The 24,230-nt window shown below is 40.7% G+C and overlaps 1 protein-coding gene and 1 pseudogene across 1 annotated transcript in view; one reads left to right on the forward strand and one right to left on the reverse strand.

The window, feature by feature from the left end:
* Positions 1 to 24,230, forward strand: part of LOC142697472 (oocyte zinc finger protein XlCOF29-like) — a 288,092-nt gene that overhangs the window by 122,846 nt on the left and 141,016 nt on the right. The gene's annotated exons all lie outside the window — the stretch shown is intronic.
* The window catches only part of LOC142677259 (uncharacterized), a 75,456-nt pseudogene continuing 62,377 nt past the window's right edge, over positions 11,152 to 24,230 (reverse strand).

A 24,230-nucleotide genomic window follows, 5' to 3' on the forward strand; every position in this document is an offset into this window, starting at 1 on the left:
GGGGAGATTTATGAATAGTGCCGACATTTACCAGGATGCATACATCTAGGAATCTGCAAAATGGTGCAATTTGGGAACAAATGGGTAAGAGACCAGAAGGGTCCACAGAACACTTTTACTGATTTGCATATGTCGAGTGAGACGATACTATAAAACCTATCTGTGATGTAAGTACAATTAATTATGTTCCTTTCATAAACAGATCAAATAAAGCATTAAATGTTCTAGATAGGAACAAAACCACAGAATTGAACTTCCTCATGGAGTTGAGCATATCCTTCTTCCTCTCCTCCCATCCCAACATCATTGGAACTTATGGCATTGCCTTCAAGACTTGTGACTACATTGCTTTTACCCAGGAGCTGTCGATGGGTAGTGATCTGTTCTCTGTTATTGCACATAATGTAAGTAGAAGTCCCTGAATTACCTCAGAACTACATTCCCAACATCCTTTCCTTCCTGTAGTAATATTTCAGTTGTGTTGACTTACTTTATTTCTCTATTTCAGGTTAGACTCTCCGAAGACACAGTAAAGAGATGTGCGGTGCATATCTCCAGTGCCCCGCAATTCATCCACAGTAAAGGGCTGGTGCATCATCATATCAAAGCAGAGAATATTTTGGTGTTTCATAAGGACTGTCACTGTAACAAAATTATATCGTTTGGTCTTTCACGAGTCAAAGGAACAATAACGAGGAGTAAGTCTGGCAGTACCTCAAATATGGCCCCCGGAGATGCTTCAACTTACGGACATGCACTCTTTGCTTGTAGACTACACACTGGATGTATGGTACTTTAGTTTTGTCTCTATAGCTTGCTCACAGGTAAATTTCCATGGCAGTCAGCAGTTTCCACAGACAAAGATTACAATAGTTTTGTTGAATGGCAAAATAACTTTGAAAATATTGAGCCACCGGCATCATGGAACAAACTTGGAGTACTGAAGACGTTCAGTCATCTTTTAGCTGTAGGCTCGAATAAGAGGAGTAAATCTACTAAAGTCTTGATGTTCCTGGATGAATGTTGGAGAGAACAAATCTGAGTCACCTGAAGGAACCTCGAGTGATGCAGATGCTACGAAAGTGAATTTATCTGAGGAATCTGAGCTTTCAAATTGTTACCAGGAGTCTTCTATCTGCAAAGGTGTATCTGCCAGGATTTCAGCAAACCTCTTCTACAGCAGCATATCTAACACTTCTTTCCTAAGTTTTATGTCCTACTATCTGACCTCTGACACTTCTGATTCTAAGAGTGAGGATTCTCTAGATGATCAGCAGAAGAATGTCTTTAATTCAGCGATGATTATGGATGACAAGATATCAGTTCATGTTAAGGCAGAGGTCAAAATTGGATGAATGAAAACATATTCAGTCATGTCCTTCATGGGAACAGTGACTCCAATTCCATGAATCAAGTAAGATTATTTCATTGGCATGAGTCTTCAATAGGTCAACTGGATTTCCCCGATATGCTGATATTAGTGAGAACTGTGAACATTTACCTTGTTTCTGGTCTATAAGTTATAATACCTTTATGTCCCTAATAACCTTCACATTATAACTGATGATGAATATGGACAGATGGAGCAAGCACCAACTTGACAAATGGCACGCTACTATAATTAAAAAAGGTATCAATGTGTGCTATGCTATTTACGTAATGCGCCATTCTAATACACCTAATATTACAGCGTTGGGGTATGTAAATAGCACAGTGTGCCATAGTGACCTACATAGTGTGCCGTTTGTCAAGTTTCCATTTGACTTCTTTTTTAATGCAATATTTTTCATAAATTTCAATAAGGGCGAAGATAAGCTGCTCCCCAACGGGTTAACATCTGCGTTGTATGCTTTGTATGGATCATAGTAGATGGTGTTTTTTGCCATCAAAATATGACACATGTGAATACACACAATACACTCCAATACAAAGCTGGAACACACGTCCCTCACACTCATCCAACGCAGCAGACGAGGGTTTCATGTTAATTTCACTGTTTTGTAAAACATGAATCTTGTATTTTTTGATTATTCATAATTAAGCTACACATATGGTGTCTATGAATTTTCTTTTATTATGTTTTTGAAAAATGTAAATTTTTTAAAATTTTTTTATAGTAGACTTTAAGCTTACATTCATTTTTAAATTGTTAGTTAGATTTAGGGATGTGCAACACGCCAAAAAACAAAGACCAGACCTTCTCAATGTTACTCTTCTGTACATCAAAATGATCTTACAACCATGTTTTAATTTTGTTTTTTGGTCCCTTATTTTGTGGAAAGTGTCATCTAGAAGAGATATAGGTCAGTGCGGGATAGGTTCCAGAAGGATGTAGCCCAGGCAAGGAACCATTTTTCCATGAGCTGCTGTTTCTTATGCCTAGCAGGGAGCTCCGGCCATAAGTCTTTTATGTTGTTAATTTTATTTTTCATTGACTAATGCTTTTAATATATAATTTTTTTGTAGGTAAAAAATATTAACACCTTTACAGTGCAACGTAGCCAGGCCCCAAGATGGAGATGTTGTAAATGAAAAATGAATGGCAGTAGCGTGTAATAGAGTGAAGCAGAACTACAAGTGTTTCCCCGTCAAACAGTATGGAGCAGTGAAAGGAATGACGGGGAAGCAGCACTTGCACCAGCACTATGGCCCCTTTAATAAAGCTACTTAATGTGGATTCCAAGAGTCGAACACCCACCAATCAGATAAAGATTTTCAATCCTGAGGATAGTTCATCATTTATTTTCTTAGGATAATCCCTTCACACAGGATCAGGAATATTTTCCAATAAACACAAAAAAAAATTTGTTTGTTGATTAAAACTTTTGAAACACGAATTTAATACTGGATGTATGATGTTTAAATACATAGATAGTTTGACCTTTTTGAAAGGAAATGGTCAATACTACAATCCTGGCCAAAAGTTTTGAGACGCACAAATTTTGGTTTTCACAAAGTTTCTGCTTCAGCGGTTTAGATCTTTTAGTCGGTTGTTTCTATGGTATTCTGAAGTACAGTTATAAGCATTTAATAAGTTTTTAAACTTTTATTGACAAATACATCAAGTTTATGCAAAGACTCAATATTTACAGCGTTGACCTTTCTTTTTCAAGACTTGCGAAATTCTCCATGGCATGCTGGATATCCGTTTCTGGGCCAATCAGGGCAGTACTGGCGGTACTGCCGTCAGGGGCCCGGTCATAAATGTCCAAAAATGTGGGCCTGTGCTCCACTGCTGGAATTCATTTGCTCACGGGCCCTTATGATTTCACTTTGGTAAAAGGAACAGGTCCCATCACAGAGCCGAGGCCCGTTCTTTACATCAAAGTAAAATCAGAAGGCCAACTATTCACATAGAGCCTGCCCCTCCTCCTCCACAGCGACGTGACAGCATGGGTGGAGGAGACAAGGAGGGAGATGTCATGAAGGCAGCGGTGGTTTGAATGCAGTGAAGGCGTCAAGCAGCAGCAGCAGAAGAAGACTCCTGACAAAGTGAGTATGTGATGTGTGTGTCAGTATGTAATGTCTGTCAGGCTGCTGCTGCTGCCCGGAACTTCCCCACATTACATCCCCACAATCAAAAGCAATGTTACCCATGTCGGTACTATACACTCTCAGTTCTGCTTCATGGTCTTGTATCACCAGCAGCACCGCTTACCTCTTATCTCCCGGGCTGTGTAGCAGAGGGAGAAGACAGGTTTATTGTCCCGTTACGCAGCACAGGAGATAAGAGCCGTCGCTGCTAGTGATACAATGTGGTGCTTCAGTGTCCGGAGGATCATACAGACCTGGATAAGACACTTGCTTTCTATGGGGGGGGGGGGGGGGGTGGAAGGGCGGTTAGATGACAATGGGGAAAGGGAGATGATGGTGTAGTGGGTAGGAGATAATAATGGAGGGTGGATGACTATAAAGGAGACATTATACTAGGGGGATGATAACTGGGGTAAAAGAGGATATCTGAAGAGAGGGGTAGAGGAAGGAGAGAGGATACCTGGGGGAGAGGGAGAGATCCTAAGGCCGGCCCTGTCACTACCCACCACAGGTTTGAAGGCTATGTAAACCTTTGAATGTGTTTTTTGTTTTACCAGTCTGTTTGGTGCTAGTTTGTAAATACTTTTTATTAAAAAAAAATTTTACTTTTGGAGATACAGCTGCTTTGTATCCTGTATACAGAGCAGCTATATCATGCGCTGAGACCTGAATCCGTCAGGTCCAGGGGACTGACAGGTTCAGTGTCGGCGGGTCAGGATCCACCTTTTATCAATCAAATCTAAAATTATGGACAGGGACACGCAGGACCCGCTGACACTGAACCCGCCAGTCCCGCTGACCTGACAGATAAAGGTTTCAGTTCATGATTCAGCTGCTCTGTATACAGGATACAAAGCAGCTATATATCATAAAGTAAAAATAATTTTTAATAAAATAATTTACAAAGTAGCACCAAACAACAAAAACCACATTCAAAGGTTTACATAGCCTTCAAACCTGTGGTGGGTAGTGACAGGGCCCGCCTTAGGCTAGATGGCGCCCCGTGCGAAATTATCTTTCGGAGCCCCACCCCATCATATAAAAAATGGCCCAATAAAAAAATTTATAATGCCCCCCATAGTATAATGCCCCTTTAGTTCCCCCCATACAGTATAATAATAATATATTATAACCCCTCCAAGGACACAGTATTTTGTCCTCTAATTGTGCCCACAGTATTATGCCCTCTTTAGTGCCCCTACACAGTATAATGTCCGCTTAGTGGCCTCCACACAGTATAATGCCCCCCTCCCCTGGCTGCCACAGACAGTGCCATACACCCCCCACCTCCAACTTGTAGACAGTGCCATACATCCCCCACCTCCCCCATGTAGACAGTGCCATATATCCCCCACCTCCCCCTTGTAGACCGTGCCATACATCCCCCCACCTCCCCCTTGTAGATTGTGCCATACAGCCCCCACCTCCCCCTTGTAGACAGTGCCATACAGCCCCCACCTCCCCCTTGTAGACAGTGCCATACAGCCCCAACCTCCCTCAAGTAGATTGTGCCATACAGCCCCCACCTCCCCCTTGTAGACAGTGCCATACAGCCCCCACCTCCCCTTGTAAATAGTGCCATACAGCACCTCACCTCCCCTTTTAGACACTGCCCCCCCCAAAAAAGAAGTTGTACTCACCTAGGCCCCATTCCCACGATAAGCTGAGCTGCTCCACGACGGGATCCTTGCGTCAGCCTGGGTGATCCTGTAGCCTAGCACAGAGTTTCCCAACATTTTCGGACTCGAGGCACCACTGGAAATATAAAATTTCCTCAGGGCACCTCTACCAAAAATTGTTTCGAGAAAGACAGAAAACGGCTAAAAACAGGCACTACACTCGTAGGGTATGTTCACACAGGTTTTTTGAAAGGCAAATCTGCCTCAAAATTCCTTCAGGAAGTGACAGCGTTGTTTGATCTGTTTTTTTTTTTTTTTTGCGTTTTTTTTTTAAACTGTTGAAGCGAATGCAAACGACGCAGGAAAAAAAAGCTCCAAAACGAGCGATGCAGGTATTTACTGCCCCCTATTAATTTAAATTTGAGGGCAGAGGTGGAAACCACTTGAAGACCATCAGCCCCCCACTCTCAGTAAAATAAACATCAGCCCCCACTCACAGTAAAATGACCATCAGCCCCCACTCTCAGTAAAATGACCATCAGCCCCCACTCTCAGTAAAATTACCATCAGCCCCCAACTCACAATAAAATGACCATCAGCCTGCCACTCACAGTAAAATAACCATCAGACCGCCACTCACAGTAAAATGACCATCAGCCCCCCCACAGTAAAATGACCATCAGCCCCCCCTCACAGTAAAATAACCATCAACCCAGCACACACAGTAAAATGACCATCTGCCCCCCACTCACAGTAAAATGACCATCTGTAGATAGTGCCACACAGCCCCCTTGTAGGTAGTGCCACACAGCTCCCTTGTGGGCAGTGCCGCAGTCCCCTTGTAGGTAGTGCCACACAGCCCCCTGGTAGGTAGTGCCACACAGCCCCATGGTAGGTAGTACCACAGAGCCCCCTTGCAGGTAGTGCCACACAGCCCCCTTGAAGATAGCACCCCCTTCCTATAGATAGCGGCACTGTAGCTCCCTGAAGGAGCGGAATCCCCCTGTGGCCGGGGATTTCGCTCCTGGAGCACTCTGCTTGATGTCTCTGTCCATATATGGACAGTGACATCAGGGGCAACTCCTGAAGCAGAATCCCCATCCACAGCGTTGCCGACGCTGTGACCGGGGATTCCACTCCAGGATTCCACTCCTGTCGTCTGTGTCCATTTATGGACAGTAACGTCAAGGGCTTCTCCTGGAGTGGAATCCCCCGGTCACAGAGTCAGCAACGCTGTGGACGGGGATTCCCCTTCAGGAATTGCCCCTGTCCATATACGGACAGAGATATCAAGAGGAGCGCACCAGGAGCGGAACACCTGGCCACACAGGTATTTCGCTCCTTCAGGGAGCTACAGTGGCGCTAGTAGATTGCGGAGCAGGGAGATACCTGCTCTGCTATAGTACGCCGCCGGCCACGGGGGGAGTGCCCGTTCTGACGGACGGCATGGTCGCCCTCATGTCCGGTGTCGCCACCAATGCCACTTCATGTTCTCCCAGAAATCCCCTCCTCCTTTCCCCTTTGAGCCCTGGCACTTAGTCTCTCCACCTTGCCCCCTGATACCCACCAGCTGTCTTAGCCCTGCCCCTCGAACGAGACCCTACTAGTTTGCTTTTTACGGCTGCCTTACCTCCCACCCCTTTACTTTGTGCCCGCCGCAATAGTGAGGGGGGCCCCAGACTCCTTGGCTGTATGGGGCCAAGAAATTTCTGATGGTGGCCCTGGGGCCAAATCATCACTGATGACAACACATTGTTGCCAAATCACTATTTCTGTGCTTCTGTTTGTCCGGCTGCTTTTTGAGGATTGACCAAAGGTTCTCAATGGGATTGAGATTTGGGTAGTTTACTTGCGATGGACCCGAAAATTTTAATGTTTTATTTACCGAGCCACTTAGTTATCACTTTTACCTTGTGACATGGTGCTCCATCATGCTGGAAAAAAGCATTGCTCATCACCAAATTGCTCTTGGATCGTTGGGAGAAGTTGCTCTTGGAGGATGTTTAGATACCATTCATTTTCATAGAAGTGTTCATAGGCAAAATTGTGAGTGAGCCCACTCCCTTGTCTGAAAAGCAACCCCACACATGAATGGCCTCAGGATGCTTTATGTTGGCATGATACAAGACTCATGGGAGCGCTAACCTATTATTCTCCGGACAATCAGTCTTCCAGATGTCCCAAACAGTCTGAAGGGGGCTTACTCAGAGAATATAACTTTACCCCAGTCCTCTGCAGTCCAATCCCTCTACTTCCTGCAGAATGTCAGTCTGTCCTTGATGTTTTTCTTGGAGAGAAGTGGCTTCTTTGCTTTCCTTCTTGACACCAGGCCAGCCTCCAAAAGACTTTGCCTCACTGACTCCTTTTTTTAAGGGACAGAGCAAGATGGGGGTATCAATCGCAACCAAGGGGAAGAAGACCATTCTGGGGGATAAGGTGATGCATCCTCTGGCTCATGGCATGAAAATACTTAATTTATCCCGTCATGTTTTAACCAGTACTCAAACTAGATTCCTGAAAAAGGGCTTTAATTTCTGAATGACCCCACGTCTCAATAAATTTGAAGTCATTAAGGACCTCCATCTTTTTGGACGTAAGTTCATTTTTAAAAAAATCTTTAAAAAGAAAGATGGATCTGACAGCAGTCAGGTAGGGTTTCTCAATCAGGAAGAACTGGAAACGGTTAGAACTCTGGAGGATTTAATGGAGGAAGGCAGGATCTCAGGCAGCTAAGAAGAGTTTTCTTCTCTAACTATTGAGGCAGAAACTATAAGCGATATACATGACAAGTGGAAACATAAGTCTAAAAATATGCCCCCCCCCCCTTGACAGGTTAAGATTCTTGTTGAGTTGGTATCCAATGACATCAACAAAATTAGCGAATTGCCACCTACTCAAAACATCTCTTCAGATGAGCACACTGCCCTGGAAGAATTTAAAACATGGACCGGTGTAGTCTTTAAAAAAAAAAAAAATCGGAAAAAGAGGGTAATGTGGTCATTTATGTATTGGTTTTTGGGCCGATTTTTTCGTGGTTCAAGGCCTTTCTGCTCCTGGTGTCATTTACCACAGATTTATGTTACCAAACTTGCAATCGCATGGAGCACATATAGAGTATATAATAGTTAAAATTTTTCAGAGATTCTCCACTCCTTATATCCTGTATATCACGTATATAAAAGCGTCATGGTCACAGGGTATGTGGACCCACTAGGCCTCTCCGCCATAGCGGAGAGGCAGCTGGCCTAGTCACAGTCTATAGCAGTTAGTAGCACATGGGTACCTGAACTAGTCCAGACAGTGTCTGTGGCTTCAGCACGGAGGGAGGTAGGTGCAGCAGGTTGCGCCAGACGAAACTAGATGTGGCAGACGACACTGGACGTGGCAGAAGACACTGGACGTGGCAAACGACAGCAGGTGCAGTAGGGCACGACTCCAACACTAAGAGACTCAGAAACGAGAACACAGCACGGGATACAGGTAACAGGGCACGGGTAACAACTGGAACGGGAAAACACTAAGGGACCATTTACAAGACAGACTTGGGATACACTAACAACACTCAGGCAAGGATCAGAAGGGCAGGGCCCTTCTTATAGTCCAGGAATCATGTGTAGTTGATGATGATTGTTCACATGTGCGCACGCTGGCCCTTTAAGACCGGGTACGAGCGTGCACGCGCACCCTACGGGACACAGCAGACCGGAGCAGAAGTGAGTGCTGGCAGTGAGCACTCACTGATCCATGGCTGCGAGTGTCGGGAGGTGAGTAAACCCGACAGCCCGCGGCCATGGACGCTACAATAAGTAAGGCAAAGTTCAGTCCCCAGAAAATATATGTCACAGAAATACAATGAGCTTCACTGCTGGCCATTGCAGCTGTTGCCCACTTTAGGTAGCTAAAGAATATAATGCATGTATTAACTTCGTAATGATTCAATGCACATTTATCTGGGTTTTATTACAGATTTTTACCCAGCTTTTACTTTGTATTCTGTCATCTGTACCATCCAATCATTGAGCTGAAACGCTTGATATATATCACTATTACACACTATTGTAGGCTATTGCGGACCATTGCAGTCTATGCACATAAAGAACTTCATGCAGAATAATAGCCTTCATGCAAATTCAATGTACGTTTGTCCCAGGTTTTATCACAAGTAATTAGCCAACTGTTTCCTAATGAGAGCAGTCTAGCATATATAAAATATAGATACATAGCTTATCTAGTGGTTTGCTTTTAAGGTTTAGCAACCTATTCCTCAAATGCAGTGAAGTTAAAAGTTCAGGGCACTCCAGAGCTCCTAAGAGAATTTGCACAAACTCAGCCTCTAAAATTGATTAATCCCCGAGCTACTGGGAGGCTAGGTGTAATATCATAGGTGGGGCAACACAGGTGGAGCAGTACAGTGCAGTACAGGTGGAGCAGCACAGAGGCAATAGCAAAGTAGCGGCAGTATCACAGCAGGCCAGTCAAGATATCTGTGGTGTCATGGCAGACCGGCACTGCATACATTTAAAGGGAGAGGACAAAATCAGGGTCAGGGCGGTCAATACCACTCAAGTTTATCACACACTCCAGGGGTCACCCCAGGATCTTCAGCAGTGGCCTCTGGAGGCTAGCAGTGCATGGCATCGGTGGTGCTGTGCATGGATGAGAATCGTGGGGAGAGCACTGTCGCGCATGCATGCAGACGTTTCTACGTCATCGTCCTTAATGGACATGTTAAAAACCCTCCCCCTTTTAAAGCAACCAGTCTGGTCGTATAATTCAATCAGCATGACAGAGAGATATAATTTGCCTTGTCCTGTTAACACTTTCTCTTGAGCTGACGATTAGATAACTAAAACTATGTTAGTAGGTCATTTTGTGACAGGGCTGAAATGCAGTGGAAATGGGGATTTTGTGATTAAATTAATTACAGTTCATCTGATCACTCAACTAACAATCTAGAGTTAAAGGGGTTTTCCAGGAACACAAAATTGTTGAAGTAATATTTTATGTAACTATTTAATAAAGTTGCTAAAATATAGTCTGTATTAAATCTGAAAACTTTACTTCCTATTCTCCCTATCTCTGCCCTGCCGGAAGTTCTGATTTTCATCGGTCTCTTTTTTTTTTTCTCGACACAGGCTCGTACGTGAGAGAGTTAGCATATACACAGCCCTGTGTCGATACTTCACTGACACAGGGCTGTTCTTTACTAATTATTTCACCCTCTCTGTGTCTATTGGCCCACCCCGTAGTTCTCCCTTCCCCTTTAGTGTATCCTGCCTACCTGCTTTATCTAAGGTGCGGACACAGAATCCTGTGACCGCAGTTCAGATATCTAATGCGATCCCCATCATCCCTAAATATATGTACCCCAAATATATGTACCATTATAACTAGATATAGAATCGTGCTGCTATTGCAGTACAAGCAAAGAATGAACGGAGCGGACATTGAGGAGGCTGTGGACCAATAGGATACCTCAAACCCGGGACTTCTAATCCTGGGTTTGAGGCATCCTATTGGTCCACGACCTCCTCAATGTCCGTTCCTTTCATTCTTTGCTTCTACTTGAATAGCAGCACGATTTTCTTTGCGGGCATGCTATTCCTCAATTTTCACTGAGGAATAGCATGCACGCAAAGAAAATTGTGCTGCTATTGAAGTAGAAGCAAAGAATGAACATAGCGGACATTGAGGAGGCTGTGGACCAATAGAATACCTTAAACCCGGGACTTCTGAAATAGACACGGTTTTAAGGCATCCTATTGGTTTACAGTCTCCTCAATATCCGCCCCTTTGAATTCTTTGATTACACCTCAATGCCCGAACCATTTGCCTCTTATTGTTGAAACTCCTCAGTGCTCGTGCGCAGCCTAGCCTGGAAGAAATAATGTCCCTGGAAAACCCCTTTAATGCAAATTGGCGCTATAAAAACTGAGCAGCAAATTTTGTAGAAACCAAAATTTGTGTCATTCTCAAAACTTTTGGTCATGGTGCAGTCTTGCCGTCATACATGTACAGCAGTTTGTGGAACAACAGTGCTGTATCTACGCATCAGATATCAGGAAAGGTTAAAGGACATTTAAATTAATCTCACAAAGTGACACATCAGATTTAAAACACAATTGGGGCTGTGTTCACAAGTCCATAATTGGCTTCCTCACCAAGGAGTTATTGTCTGTGAATAACCTGATGAGTTAAAAATCTCTTTTGCTCCTCTAGCTTTTCCCACATTCCAAAGAATACAGGTTTTTTTTAACATTTTTTTGATGAGTTTCAAAATTGTATTTCCATGTAAAACATTTTCCACATATAGAACAAAATGACTTCTCCCCTATGTGAGTTTCCCAATGTTTAACACGATTCGATTTTCGTAAAAAGCACTTCCCACATTCTGAAAATGAATATGGCTTTTCTCGTGTACAACAAGACTCGATTTATCTGTGAAATATTTCCCACTCTGAACATGAATAGGACTCTCCCGTGTGATTTCTCTCATGTATAACAAAACGTAATATTTGTGCAAAACATTTCCCACATTCTAAACAAGAATATTACTTGTCTCCAGTGTAAATTCTCTCATGTATAACAAGATATGTTTTATTTCTAAAGCACTTCCCACATTTTGAACATGAATCTTCACCCGTGTGACTTCTCTGATGTGTAACAAGATTTGATCTTCGTGAAAAGCATTTCCTACATTCTAAACATGAATACGGCTTCACTCCTATGTGAATTCTCTCATGTGTAACAATAATCGATTTATCTGTAAAACATTTCTCACATTCTGAACATGAATACAGCTTCTCCCATGTGACTTCTCATGTATAACAAGCCTCGATTTAACTCTAAAACATTTCCCACTTTCTGAACATGAATATGCCTTTACCCGTGTGACTTGTCCTATGTAGAACAAGACACGATTTTTCCCTAAAACATTTCCCTCATTCTGAACATGAATATGGCTTCTCTCCTGTGTGACTCCTCTCGTATAGCAAAATGTGATTTTCATGAAAAGCATTTCCCACATTCTGAACATGAATATGGCCTCTCTCCTGTGTGAGTTCTCACATGTGTAACAAGACTTGATTTATCTGTAAAACATTTCCCACATTGTTAACATGAATACGGCTTCTCTCCTGTGTGAATTCTCTCATGTCTAACACAATGTGATTTATCTGTAAAGCCCTTCCCACATTCTGAACATGAATATGGCTTCTCCCTTGTGTGAATTCTCTTATGTGCAATGTGGTTTGATTTTCGTGCAAACCATTTTCCACATTCTGAACATGAATATGGCTTCTCTCCTTTGTGAATTCCCTCATGTGTAACAAGGTTTGATTTTCGTGCAAAACATTTCCCACATTCTGTACATGAGAATGGCTTCTCTCCCTTGTGACGACTTTTGTGTGTAAAACGACCCAAGCTTTTTGTAAACTGTTTACCACATTGAAACATGTTATCCCCTTCACTTGTAGTAACAATTTGCGATTTGTCAGGAGACAGTTTATCGTGATTAGGGGAACTATATGATAGATCTGTACTGTAAAGTCCTGAATGTACATTAATGGTAATAAGGTTGTCTCCTGTAGACTGCTGCATGATATCTTCATCTTTTACTTTAAAATTTAGCAATAAGACGAAGTTCCCCTCAGAGTTCATGTTGAGATTTTCTGTTAGGATTAAAAATGGATTTTCTGTTTTTTTTTAATTTAAGCCATAAAGTTAACATAAACATAACATCCGTATTAGGCTGGAAACACAAATTAAGTTTTTGATGCAGTTTTTTGAGTCAAAGCCAGAAGTGGATCTGCCAGGAAGGAAAAGTATAAGCCATCCTTTATGAATTCTCCCTGGCTTTGACTGAACAAAACACAAAAAATGCACGTGCGATTCAGCCATATAAAGCTTTATATAACAGTTTAAAATCATCTGTATTGCCACTTTAACCCCTTCCCGCTGCTGCCACTTTTCACCTTCCTGACAGAGCCTTATTTTTCAAATCTCACGTGTCACTTTAGGTTGTTATAACTTTGGAATGCTTTTATATATCAAAGCGATTCTGAGAATGTTTTCTTGTGACACATTGAACTTTATAGTAGCGGTAAAATTTGGTGTATACATTCAGTATTTAATTGTGGAAAAACAAAAATCTAGTGAAAAATTGCCAAAATGAGCATTTTTATACAATTGAAATGTATCTGCTTGTAAGACAAATAGTAATACCACACAAAATAGTTGCCAATTAGCATTTACCATTTGTCTACTTTATGTTTGCATCGTTTTTTGAACAATCTTTTATTTTACAAGGAAGTTACAAGGTTAAGAACTTAGCAGAAATTTCTCACATTTTCAAGAAAATGTCAAAAGCCTTTTTTATTTAGGTACCAGTTCTGTTCTGAAGTGGCTTTGAGGGGCCCATACATTAAAAACTCCCATAAATGATCCCATTTTAAAAACTGTACCCCTCAAAATATTCAAAACAGGATTTAAAAATTTTCTTAACCCTTTAGGCATTTCAAAGGAATTGAAGCACAGTGGAACTTACAGATCTCATTTTTTTTCAGAAATTCTAGTTGAATCAATTTTTTTTGTAACACAGGTTTTACCAGAGAAACACAACTCAATATTTATTGCCCAAATTCGAGATTCTGCAGTTTTTAGAAATACCCCACATGTGTCCCTAGTGTGCTACTGGATTCAAACACAGACTTCAGAAATGAAGAAGCACCTAGTGGGTTTTGGGGCCTACTTTTTATTAGATTATTTTTTTAGGCACCATGTCAGGTTTGAAGAGGTCTTGTGGTGCCAAAACAGAGGAAACACCCCAAAATAGACCCAATTTTGAAAACGAAATCCCACAAGGAATTAATCTAGATGTGTAGTGAACATTTTGTCCCCAAAGGTGTTTCATAGATTAGAATTGGGCAATAAAAATGAAAAATTAAGTTTATTCAATTAAACGTAGAATGTTTTCATTTTCACAAGAGCTAAAGGAGAAAATGCACCCCAAATTTGTAAAGCATATTCTCCTAAGTACAATACCCCATATGTGGTCATAAACTTCTGATTGGACACACGACAGGGTTCAGAAGGGAAGGAACACTATTTGGCATTCAAACTTCTATCCTATTCTCGCTCCGTTCCAATAGTTTAGCATTATTTTTATGATTGAAAATGTATTTCGTATGCAGTTTATGATTTGAATGATCTACATACAGACTCTGTACTTGATGAAACACCAACAACTATGATTGATGCTTCACTCGTTATTATACTGTAAGTCTACAACTTATTCAATAAAAAGACAACTAATAAATAAAACAAAATTACATGTGTGTCTCCAGCCTAAGGATATATTCACACACAGCAGATTTATTATTGAAATGTCTATGACTGTTCTCTTATTCTGAATGGGGCTTGCTTAATCCATGTCCATGCTGCAGAAACAGCCCCACTCAGACATAATGGATCAATTTCAGTTGCAGAAGTTTCTGCTATAGTCGCATGTGAATCCACCCTAACAATCTTTTAAACATTTGTACCAAATCTGAAGAACTTGAATACAATTCTAGGTATTTAAGGTAGTGATAAATATACTTATGAGATTTCCTTTTGTGAATTTTTCTTTCAAAAATTATTGCTAAATAATTTGTGTTTTTTGTTGAATTCCATCACCATTATCTTTTTATACTGTTTGAATGAAGATCACATATTGATGTCCATATACTTTAAAAAACAATAATATTTACATGCGGTGTCCTCACTGTCCCTCTGGATTCTCCTGCAGTGTGGGGGAATTTATGAATACAGTAATAAGAAGCAAGGTTCATGGTGACAATTTAGCTTCTCTGCTTTGTAAGTAAACCAGGTTTTTATTTTCTTCCTTATATCCACAATACTTTTCCTCCATGGATCCTGGTCACAGTTGACGTCCGGTAAATTTAATTTGGGTGTTTTTGCAGATTCAGGCTAATTCCACTTAAAAAAGGAACACTGTTATTGGCTGTTTAATGTCCGTGTGTAAAATGATGTATTAAGAATATCTTTTTTTTTCTCCTTTAGCATTTCCATAATTTCAAACGAGAGTATGGTTTCTTCTCAATATAAATTCTGTGAAGAATTTAAAGGGGTTTTCCAGGGACACTAAATTGTAAGGGGCGGGCAGCGCACAAGCACTGAGGAATAGCATTTATGCAAAGAAAATGGGGCGGGCATTGAGGCGTAAGAAAAGCATTGAACGGGGCGGTCATTGAGGAGGCTATGCACCAATAGGATGCCTCAAACCCGGGACTTCTGACATATGCCCGGTATTGAGGCATGCTATTGGTTCACAGCCTCCTCAATGCCCGCCCTGTTCATTCTTTGCTTATGCTTCAATGAAAGCACCATTTTCTTTGCGTTCATGTTATTCCTCAGTGCCCGCCCCGATAGTATCTACAGTGATGATGGGGACTGCATATACTCAGGGATGATGGGGGTTATAAAAAACAGGGATGATGGGGTTTAAGTATGGTATCTACAGGGATGATGGGGATTAGATATATACAGGGATGATGGGGATTACATATATACAGGGATGATGTGGATTACATAAGCTAGCTGAGGTGTGGTCATGTGATTCTGTGACTGCACACAGAGAAAGCTGGTGGGCGGGATAAAAAACTGAAGGAGAAGGGACAACTAGTGGGGAGGGTAGAATAAACCAATAGAAGCAAGAGGAAGAATTACTAAAGAACAGCCCTGTGTCGTTACATAAGTGAGGTATTGACACAGGTCTGTGTGAATACTAATGCTCGTGCATGAGCCTGTGTTGAAAAAAAAAAGGCAAAGATGAAAAGCAGAACTTCCGGCCGGGCAGAGGTAGGGTGAATAGGAAGAAATGCGTTCAGATTTAATACAGAATGCATATTAGGAACTTTTTTCAATATTTACATAGAGTATTATTCAAAAAATGTTGTGTCCCTGGAAAACCCCTTTAAAAATGTAATTTCCTTATTATACATATAAAGGGCTTTCTTCGTTTGTGACTTCTCTGTTCATCCCAACGTTTGCCTTTAGTAATAAAACATTTCCCACATTCTGAGTGTTACAAAAGCTTCTCCTTGTGTGAATTCTCTGATGTCTAACAAGATGTGATTTATTTGTAAAACATTTCTCACATTCTGAACAGGAGTATCGTTTCTCTCCTGTGTGAATTCTCTGATGTGTAACAAGGTTTGATTTTCCTGTAAAACATTTTCCACATTCTGAACATAAATATGGTTTCTCTCCTGTGTGACTTCTCTGATGTTTAACGAGATACGATTTATTTGTAAAACATTTCCCACATTCTGAACATGAGAAAGGTTTCTCTCCTGTGTGAATTCTCTGATGTAAAACAAGATTTGACTTTCCTGTAAAACATTTCCCACATTCTGAACATGAATATGGTTTCTCCCCTGTGTGAATTCTCACATGTTTAACAAGACTTGATTTACCTGTAAAGCACTTCCCACACTCTGAACAGGAGTATGGTTTCTTGTATCTTCTCTGTGTAAAACGACCTGAGCGTTTTTTGAATGGTTTACAACATTGAAAATTTTTACCCCCTTTCTGACCTGTACTTGTGGTAACAATATGTGATTGGTCAGGAGAAGGTTCCTCATTATTAGGGGAATCATCTGATAAATCTGTACTGTGAAGTCCTGAATGTACATTAATGGTAATGATGTTTTCTCCTGAAGACTGCTGCATGATATCTTCATCTTCTGCTTTATAATTTAGCGATAACATTAAGTTTCCCTCAGAGTTCCTACTGGAAATTTCTATTAGGATTAAAAATGGATTTCGTGATTTTTTTTTCTTCAAACCACAAAGTAGACAAATTTATAACATTTCTATTCGGCTGGTAACAAACATGCAGTTTTTGATGCAGGTTGAGCTAAAGCCAGAAGTGGATCCAGCAGGAAGGAAAAGTAGAAGCCATTCCTCATGAATCCACCACTGGCTTTGGCTATAAAAATAAAAACGCACCAAGAACTGCCACAAAAACGACATGTGTGTTTCCAGCCTTACTAATGTTTTGAAATACATTTTAACCCCTTAATGACCAGCCTATTTTAAACCTTAATGACCAAGCCATTTTTTATGTTTTTCCATCGTCGCATTCCAAGAGCTATAACATTTTTATTTTTGCATCGACATAGCTGTATAAGGTCTTGTTTTTTGCGGGACAAGTTGTATTTTTTAATAGCACCATTTTGGGGGACATATTTATTGATGAACTTTTATGAACTTTTTTGGGGGGGGAATAGAAAAAAACCTGAAATTTCGCCACTCTTTTTCGCGTCTTAAATCTATGCCATTTACCGTGTGATATAAATAACACAACTTTATTCAGCGGGTTGTTACAATTGCAACAATACCAAATTTGTATATATTTTGTATGTTTTACTACTTTTACACAGTAAAAACGCTTTTTTTTCAAAATTATTTGTTTTTGTGTCTCCATATTTGAAGAGCCGTAACGTTTTTATTTTTTTGCCGATGCGGTTGTATGAGGGCTTTTTTTTGCGGGAAGACTTGTAGTTTTTATTGGTACCATTTTGGAGTAGATGCGACTTTTTGATCACTTTTTATCACATTTTTTTAAAGCCAGGATTCACAGAAAACAGCAATTTTTACATAGTTTTTATTACATTTTTTATGGCGTTCACCATGCTTGTTAAATAATGTAATAGATTTATAGTCGGGATCGTTACGGACGCGGCTATACCAAATATGTGTAACTTTTTTACTTTATTTTGTTTTTTTAATAGTAAAGCATTTTAAAATTAACTTTATTAAACTTTTTTTTAACTTTTTTACTAGTCCCACTAGGGGACTTTAATATGCGATTCTCCGATTGCTATTATAATACACTGCAATACTTTTGTATTGCAGTGTATTGCAGCTGCTAGGTCATGCCAGAGGCATGATCTAGCAGGCATTCATGACAGGCAGACCTGGGGGCCTTTATTAGGCCCCCGGCTGCCATAGAAGACACTGACACTCGGCGATCGTATCGCCGGGTGTCGGCGGGAGAGAAAGGGAGCTCCCTCCCTCTCTCCAAAACCACTCAGATGCGGTGCTCGCTATTGTGCACCGCATCTGAGGGGTTAAACGGGTGAGATCGATACTTATATCGATCTCACACGGCAGAGCAGGGATGCTCCCAGCCCTCAGCTGCCTCTGGCAGCTGAGAGCAGGGAGATTTGATGCTCCCTGCTCTGTTTACTTTATCCTGATGCAGTGCCGTAAAAAGGCATATGCATCAGAATAAAGCCCATTAGTGGCCGCCGTTAAAAGGCGTATTGGCGGTCAATAACGGGTTAAAAACATATCAATTCCAGGATTCTGGTCTACACCCAGTCACCACTATTTTACATAAATTACTTAACTTGATATAACTCAAACATTTCACAGGATAGGTCATCAATATGTCATCGGTGGGGTTCCGACACCCGGACCCCACATTGATCAGCTGTTTCTGCTGCTACAGTGGCCAGTGTGGGAAGCAGATGGCTCCGTACACTGTATAGCAGTTCTGCAGCACAGGCGCTATACTGTGACATCTGCTTCCAGGACTGAACACCGAATACAGTGGATAACAACCAGTGTCTGGAGGCAGCCGGAGCAGAGCTGGAACCCACATATATCAGACACTTATGGCATATTCTGTGGATATGCCATAAAAGTCCAAGCTGGTAATACCCCTTTAATTTGATGGAAGAATCTGGTTTCCTATCTAGCTTATATGTGAATTGGTTCAAATATGCTCTATTTCTCCTCCAAACCCCCATAAATCCAGTTTTCCGGCAAGCCTTCCTGTAGTCACGCAAACCAAACGTCTAGTAGTGTGGGTGCCAGGAAGGATTAATCACTTTTACTTTTAAATGTAAAACTTTCTAACATCCACTGAGACACGACACTTAAAGAGGCTCTGGAAAATTCTGGTAAGTAGATAATTTTCAATATATTGATGCGGCCGTTAAAGAGGCTCTGTCACCAGATTCTCAAATCCCTATCTCCTATTGCATGTGATCGGCGCTGAAATGTAGATAACAGTAAAGTTTTTGTTTTTTTTAAAAACGCTCATTTTTGGCCAAGTTATGAGCTATTTTATATATATGCAAATGAGCTTTGAAATGGACAACTGGGCGTGTTTTTTTTCGTATGTCCAACTGGGCGTGTTTACTTGTTTTACTAACTGGGCGTTGTGAATAGAAGTGTATGATGCTGACGAATCAGTGACCTGGACGTCCAGCCTGGACGTCATGTGTATTCAGAATCCTGACACTTCTGAATCTTTTCTGTGAGATTTCCAGGAAGGGAAACGAAATCTCGTTTACCTCGTAATCTCGCGAGATTACGCGTGGCTTGCTGGAATATCAGAGAAAAGATTCAGAAGTGTCAGGATTCTGAATACACATGACGTCCAGGCTGGAGGTCATGTGTATTCATTATCAGGACACTTGTGTATGTGGCTGCACATTGTTCTAGTAAGAACACTATGTGCTGTGTAAATGAATGGAGAGGAGCGCATGATGATGATTGGTCAGTGATTCGTTAGCATCATACACTTCTATTCACAACGCCCAGTTAGTAAAACAAGTAAACACGCCTAGTTAAAAACACAATACACACCCAGTTGGACATACGAAAAAAAACACGCCCAGTTGTCCATTTCAAAGCTCATTTGCATATATATAAAATAGCTCATAACTTGGCCAAAAATGAACATGTTTTAAAAAAAAACAACGTTACTGTTCTCTAAATTGCAGCGCCGATCACATGCAATAGGAGATAGGGATTTGAGAATCTGGTGACAGAGCCTCTTTAACGGCCGCATCAATATATTGAAAATTATCTACTTACCAAAATTTTCCATGTCTCCCCAGTTAGAATGACTAAACGTTATTTTAAGCTCCTAAACACAGGCTTCTTGATTGGACCTTGTTAACAGGTAAGTACCAAGGTACAAAGTATTGTATATTAACCCCTTCCATCTTTGGCCACTTTTGACCTTCCCGACAGAGCCTCATTTTTCAAATCTGACATGTTTCACTTTATGTGGTAATAACTCCGGAATGCTTGTACCTATCCAAGCGATTCTGAGATTGTTTTCTCGTGACACATTGGACTTTATATTACTGGCAAAATTTGCTCGATACGTTCAGTGTTTAATTGTGAAAAACACCAACATTTTGCGAAAAATTGCAAAAATGTGAATTTTTCGCAATTTAAATGTATCTGCTTGTAAGACAGGCAGTTATACCACGCAAAATTGTTGCTAATTAACATCCCCCATATGTCTACTTTAGTTTGGCATCACTTTTTGGACATCCTTTTATTTTTCTAGGAGGTTACAAGCCTTAGAACTTTAGCAGCAATTTCTCACATTTTCAAGAAAATTTCAAAAGGCTTTTTTTTTACAGGGGCCAGTTCAGTTCCAAAGTGGCTTTGAGGTCCTTAGATATTAGAAACCCCCAATAAGTCACCCCATTTTAAAAACTGCACACCTGAAAGTATTCAAAACAGCATTTAGAAAGTTGTTTTTTTAAACCTCTAGTAGAGGCGAAATTTACTAAGTTAATTTTTTTTTCTCCAGAAATTCATTTTGAATAAAAAAAAATTGTACCGCAGAAGGTTTTACCAGAGAACTGCAACTCAATATTTATTGCCCAGGTTCTGCAGTTTTAGGAAATATTCCACATGTAGCCCTAGCGTGTTACTGGACTGAAGCACAGGCCTCCGAAGCAAAGTAGCACCGAGTGGATTTTGGGCCTCCTTTTTATTAGAAAGCATTTTAGGCACCATGTCAGCTTTGAAGAGGTCTTGTGGTACTAAAACAGTGGAAACCCCCCAAAAGTGACCCAATTTGGGAAACTACACCCCTCGAGGAATTTATTTAGGGGTGTAGCAAGCATTTTGACCCACCAGTTTTTTTTAGCAAATATTTTTGGAACTAGGCCATGAAAATCTAAATTTTTTCATTTAAAATGTAGGTTTAGCTAATTTTTTTCCATTTCCACAAGGACTAAATGAGAAAAAGCACCATAAAATTTGTAGAGAAATTTCTCCCGAGTAAAACAGTACCCCACATGTGGTAATAAACGGCTGTTCGGACACACGGCGAGGCTGACAAGGGAAAGAGCGCCATTTGGCTTTTGGAACTCAAATTTAGCAGGAATGGTTTGAGGTGGCCATGTCGCATTTGCAAAGCCCCTGAGGGGACAAAACAGTGGAAACCACCAACAAGTGACCCCATTTTGGAAACTACACCCCTTGAGGAAATTATCTAGGGGTACAATGAGAATTTGGACCCCACATGTGTGTTTTACAGAACTTATTGGAAGTAGGCCGTAAAAATGAAAATCTTCATTTTTTTCAAAGAAAATGTAGGCTTAGCTCATTTTTTTTCATTTCCACAAGAACTAAAGGAGAAAAAGCACGGCAACATTTGTAAAGCAATTTCTCCCGAGTAAAACAATACCCCACATGTCGTCATAAACGGCTGTTTGGACACACGGTAGGGCTCAGAATGGAAGGAGCACCATTTGGATTTTGGAATGGTTTCTGGGCGCCATGTCACATTTGCTGAGCCCCTGTAGTACTAGTACAGTGGATATACCCCAAAAGTGACTCCATTTGGAAAACTGCACCCCCTGAGGAATCATCTAGGGGTATAGTGAAAATTTTGATCACAAAGGTTTTTTTGCTGAATTCATTAGAATTAAGCCATGAAAATGTAAAATTAAATTTATTTACAATAGGATGTAGTTTAGATCAACATTTTTCATTTTTACAAGGAATAGAGAAGAAAAAGCCTCCCCAACATTTGTAAAGCAATTTCTCCCAAGTACAGTAACACCCCATATGGTTATAAACGTCTGTTTACATATATGGGAGCATTCAGAAGAAAAGGAGCGGTATTTATCTTTTGAAGCGTAGATTTTGCTAGAATGGTTTGCGGACAGCATGTTGCATTTGCAAAACTACTGATGTACCAAACAAAAGTGACCCCGTTTTAGAAATTACACCCCTAAATGCATTTATCAAGGGGTGTAGTGAGAATTTAGACTCCACAGGTGTTTTTCAGAAATGAATACGCAGTGGATGGTGCAAAGTGAAAATTGCAATTTTTCCACTGATCTGCCATTTCACCGCTCAATATGTTGTGCCCCTGGAGAATCTTACCCCATAAATTGTTAAGCGGGTTCTCCCGGGAATGGTAATGCCTTACTTCTGGACATAAATTGTTGTTTGGGCACACTGTGGGGCTAAGAAGGGAAAGACCGCCATTTTGAGCATGGATTTTGCTTGGTAGTTTTGCTGGTATTTCAGTTTATAATGTGGGGGCATATGTAATCTGTGCGGAGTACATCAGGGTATAATAAGAGGGTATAATAATGGGATAAATAATACAATTATCCATAGATGTGTGTTACGCTGTGAAGCAATCTGTTATGCACGGGCTGGTGTCACACTGATAAAAAGTTTACTTTCTTATCACCCTCTTGTAACACTCTGCACCTCTTGGGGACTTTTGCTCCTTTGTAGTTTGGGAAATTTTGCTTGTAAAGTTTTGCGCTTGTATAATACGGGCGCCCTCGCTTCCAGCTTATGTGCTATGTCCCTTCCCTTTCCTAGTTCCTAAATACTAGGGCCCTGAAACTGAAGGAATGTTCCCCTCCGGCCTGCGCATTGAGATGTTTTTTCATCACCGCATTACTAGTGCCATAACTTTTTAATTTTTCAGTTAATTGAGCGGTGTGCGGGATTGTTTTTTGCGAGATGGGATGTAGATATTATTGGTACCATTTTAGAACACATACGACTTTTTGATCACTTTTTATTTCATTTTTTTGATAAAGGAAATGACCAAAAACAAGCAATTCTGGAATAGTTTTTTATTGTTTTTTTTTTCGGCATCCATAGTGCGCCATAAATGTTACATGTTAACTTTATTCTGCGGGTCAATACGATTTCGGCGATACCAAATTTATAGTTTTTTTTATGTATTGCAGCTTTTGCACAATAAAATCACTTTTTTTTTATAAAATCACTTGTTTTCTGTGTCGCCATATTCTAAGACCCATAACTTTTTTATTTCTGCGTGGATAAAGCTGTGTCAGGGATTATTTTTTTGTGGGACGGATTGTCGTTTTTATTGGTATTATTTTGGAGTAAATGTGACTTTTTGATCACTTTTTATAGCATTTTTTGTAAGGAGATGTGACCTAAAAACAAAAATTGTGGCGTAGTTTTTCATGTTTTTTTTTTTTACGGCGTTCACCGTGCGGGATAAATTACATAATGGTGTTGTAGTTTGGGTCGTTACGGACGCGGCGATACAAAATATGTATAGTTTTTTACATTTTTTATGGTTTTTCCCATAATAAAAGTCTCACTATGGGAAAAAAAGGCAGTTTAGCTTTTTTTTTTTTTTACTTGAAACTTGTGTTTTTATTGTTTTACAACATTTTTATTAACTTTTTGGACTTGTCCCACTAGGGCACTTGAGGGCCCGATGCCCCGATCGCTACTCTAATACACTGCACTACATACGTAGTGCAGTGTATTAGTGCTGTCAGTTATTCACTGACAGCAAGCCTATGAGGACACGCCGCAGGCGGATGTCAGGAAGGGGTTAATAGCAAATGTCCTTGTAAGTTTGATAACATTCGGTTGAGACGGCTTGAGCAAGATGGCGCTGCTGTTTAAACTGGTTTAATTGTCAGGACTCGTGCATTTATGTATTCTTACTTATCACTTTATCTCTCTGTTCTTCTAGTTATTATTTTTTTTAAAGCGAGCCTACTATTAGCATTGATTGCAATACTTAAGTGGTTAAACTGAGTTTTCTCAGATCCCGGCTATTAATCGCAGTTGGTGCCCCAAAAATCAGACACTAAGCCTAGTGCGTGACCGGATTCACAGAACACCTTGTAGAGACTTCTATGTGCAGTCACAGCTCCCTCAGGTCCTGCACTATGTATAACACATTGTCTGAAGCGTTACTGTAATGTAGAACCAAGGAGGAACCTCACCTTAACA

The sequence above is a fragment of the Rhinoderma darwinii genome, chromosome 1, assembly GCF_050947455.1.
Source record: "Rhinoderma darwinii isolate aRhiDar2 chromosome 1, aRhiDar2.hap1, whole genome shotgun sequence".
Classification (NCBI taxonomy): domain Eukaryota; kingdom Metazoa; phylum Chordata; class Amphibia; order Anura; family Rhinodermatidae; genus Rhinoderma; species Rhinoderma darwinii.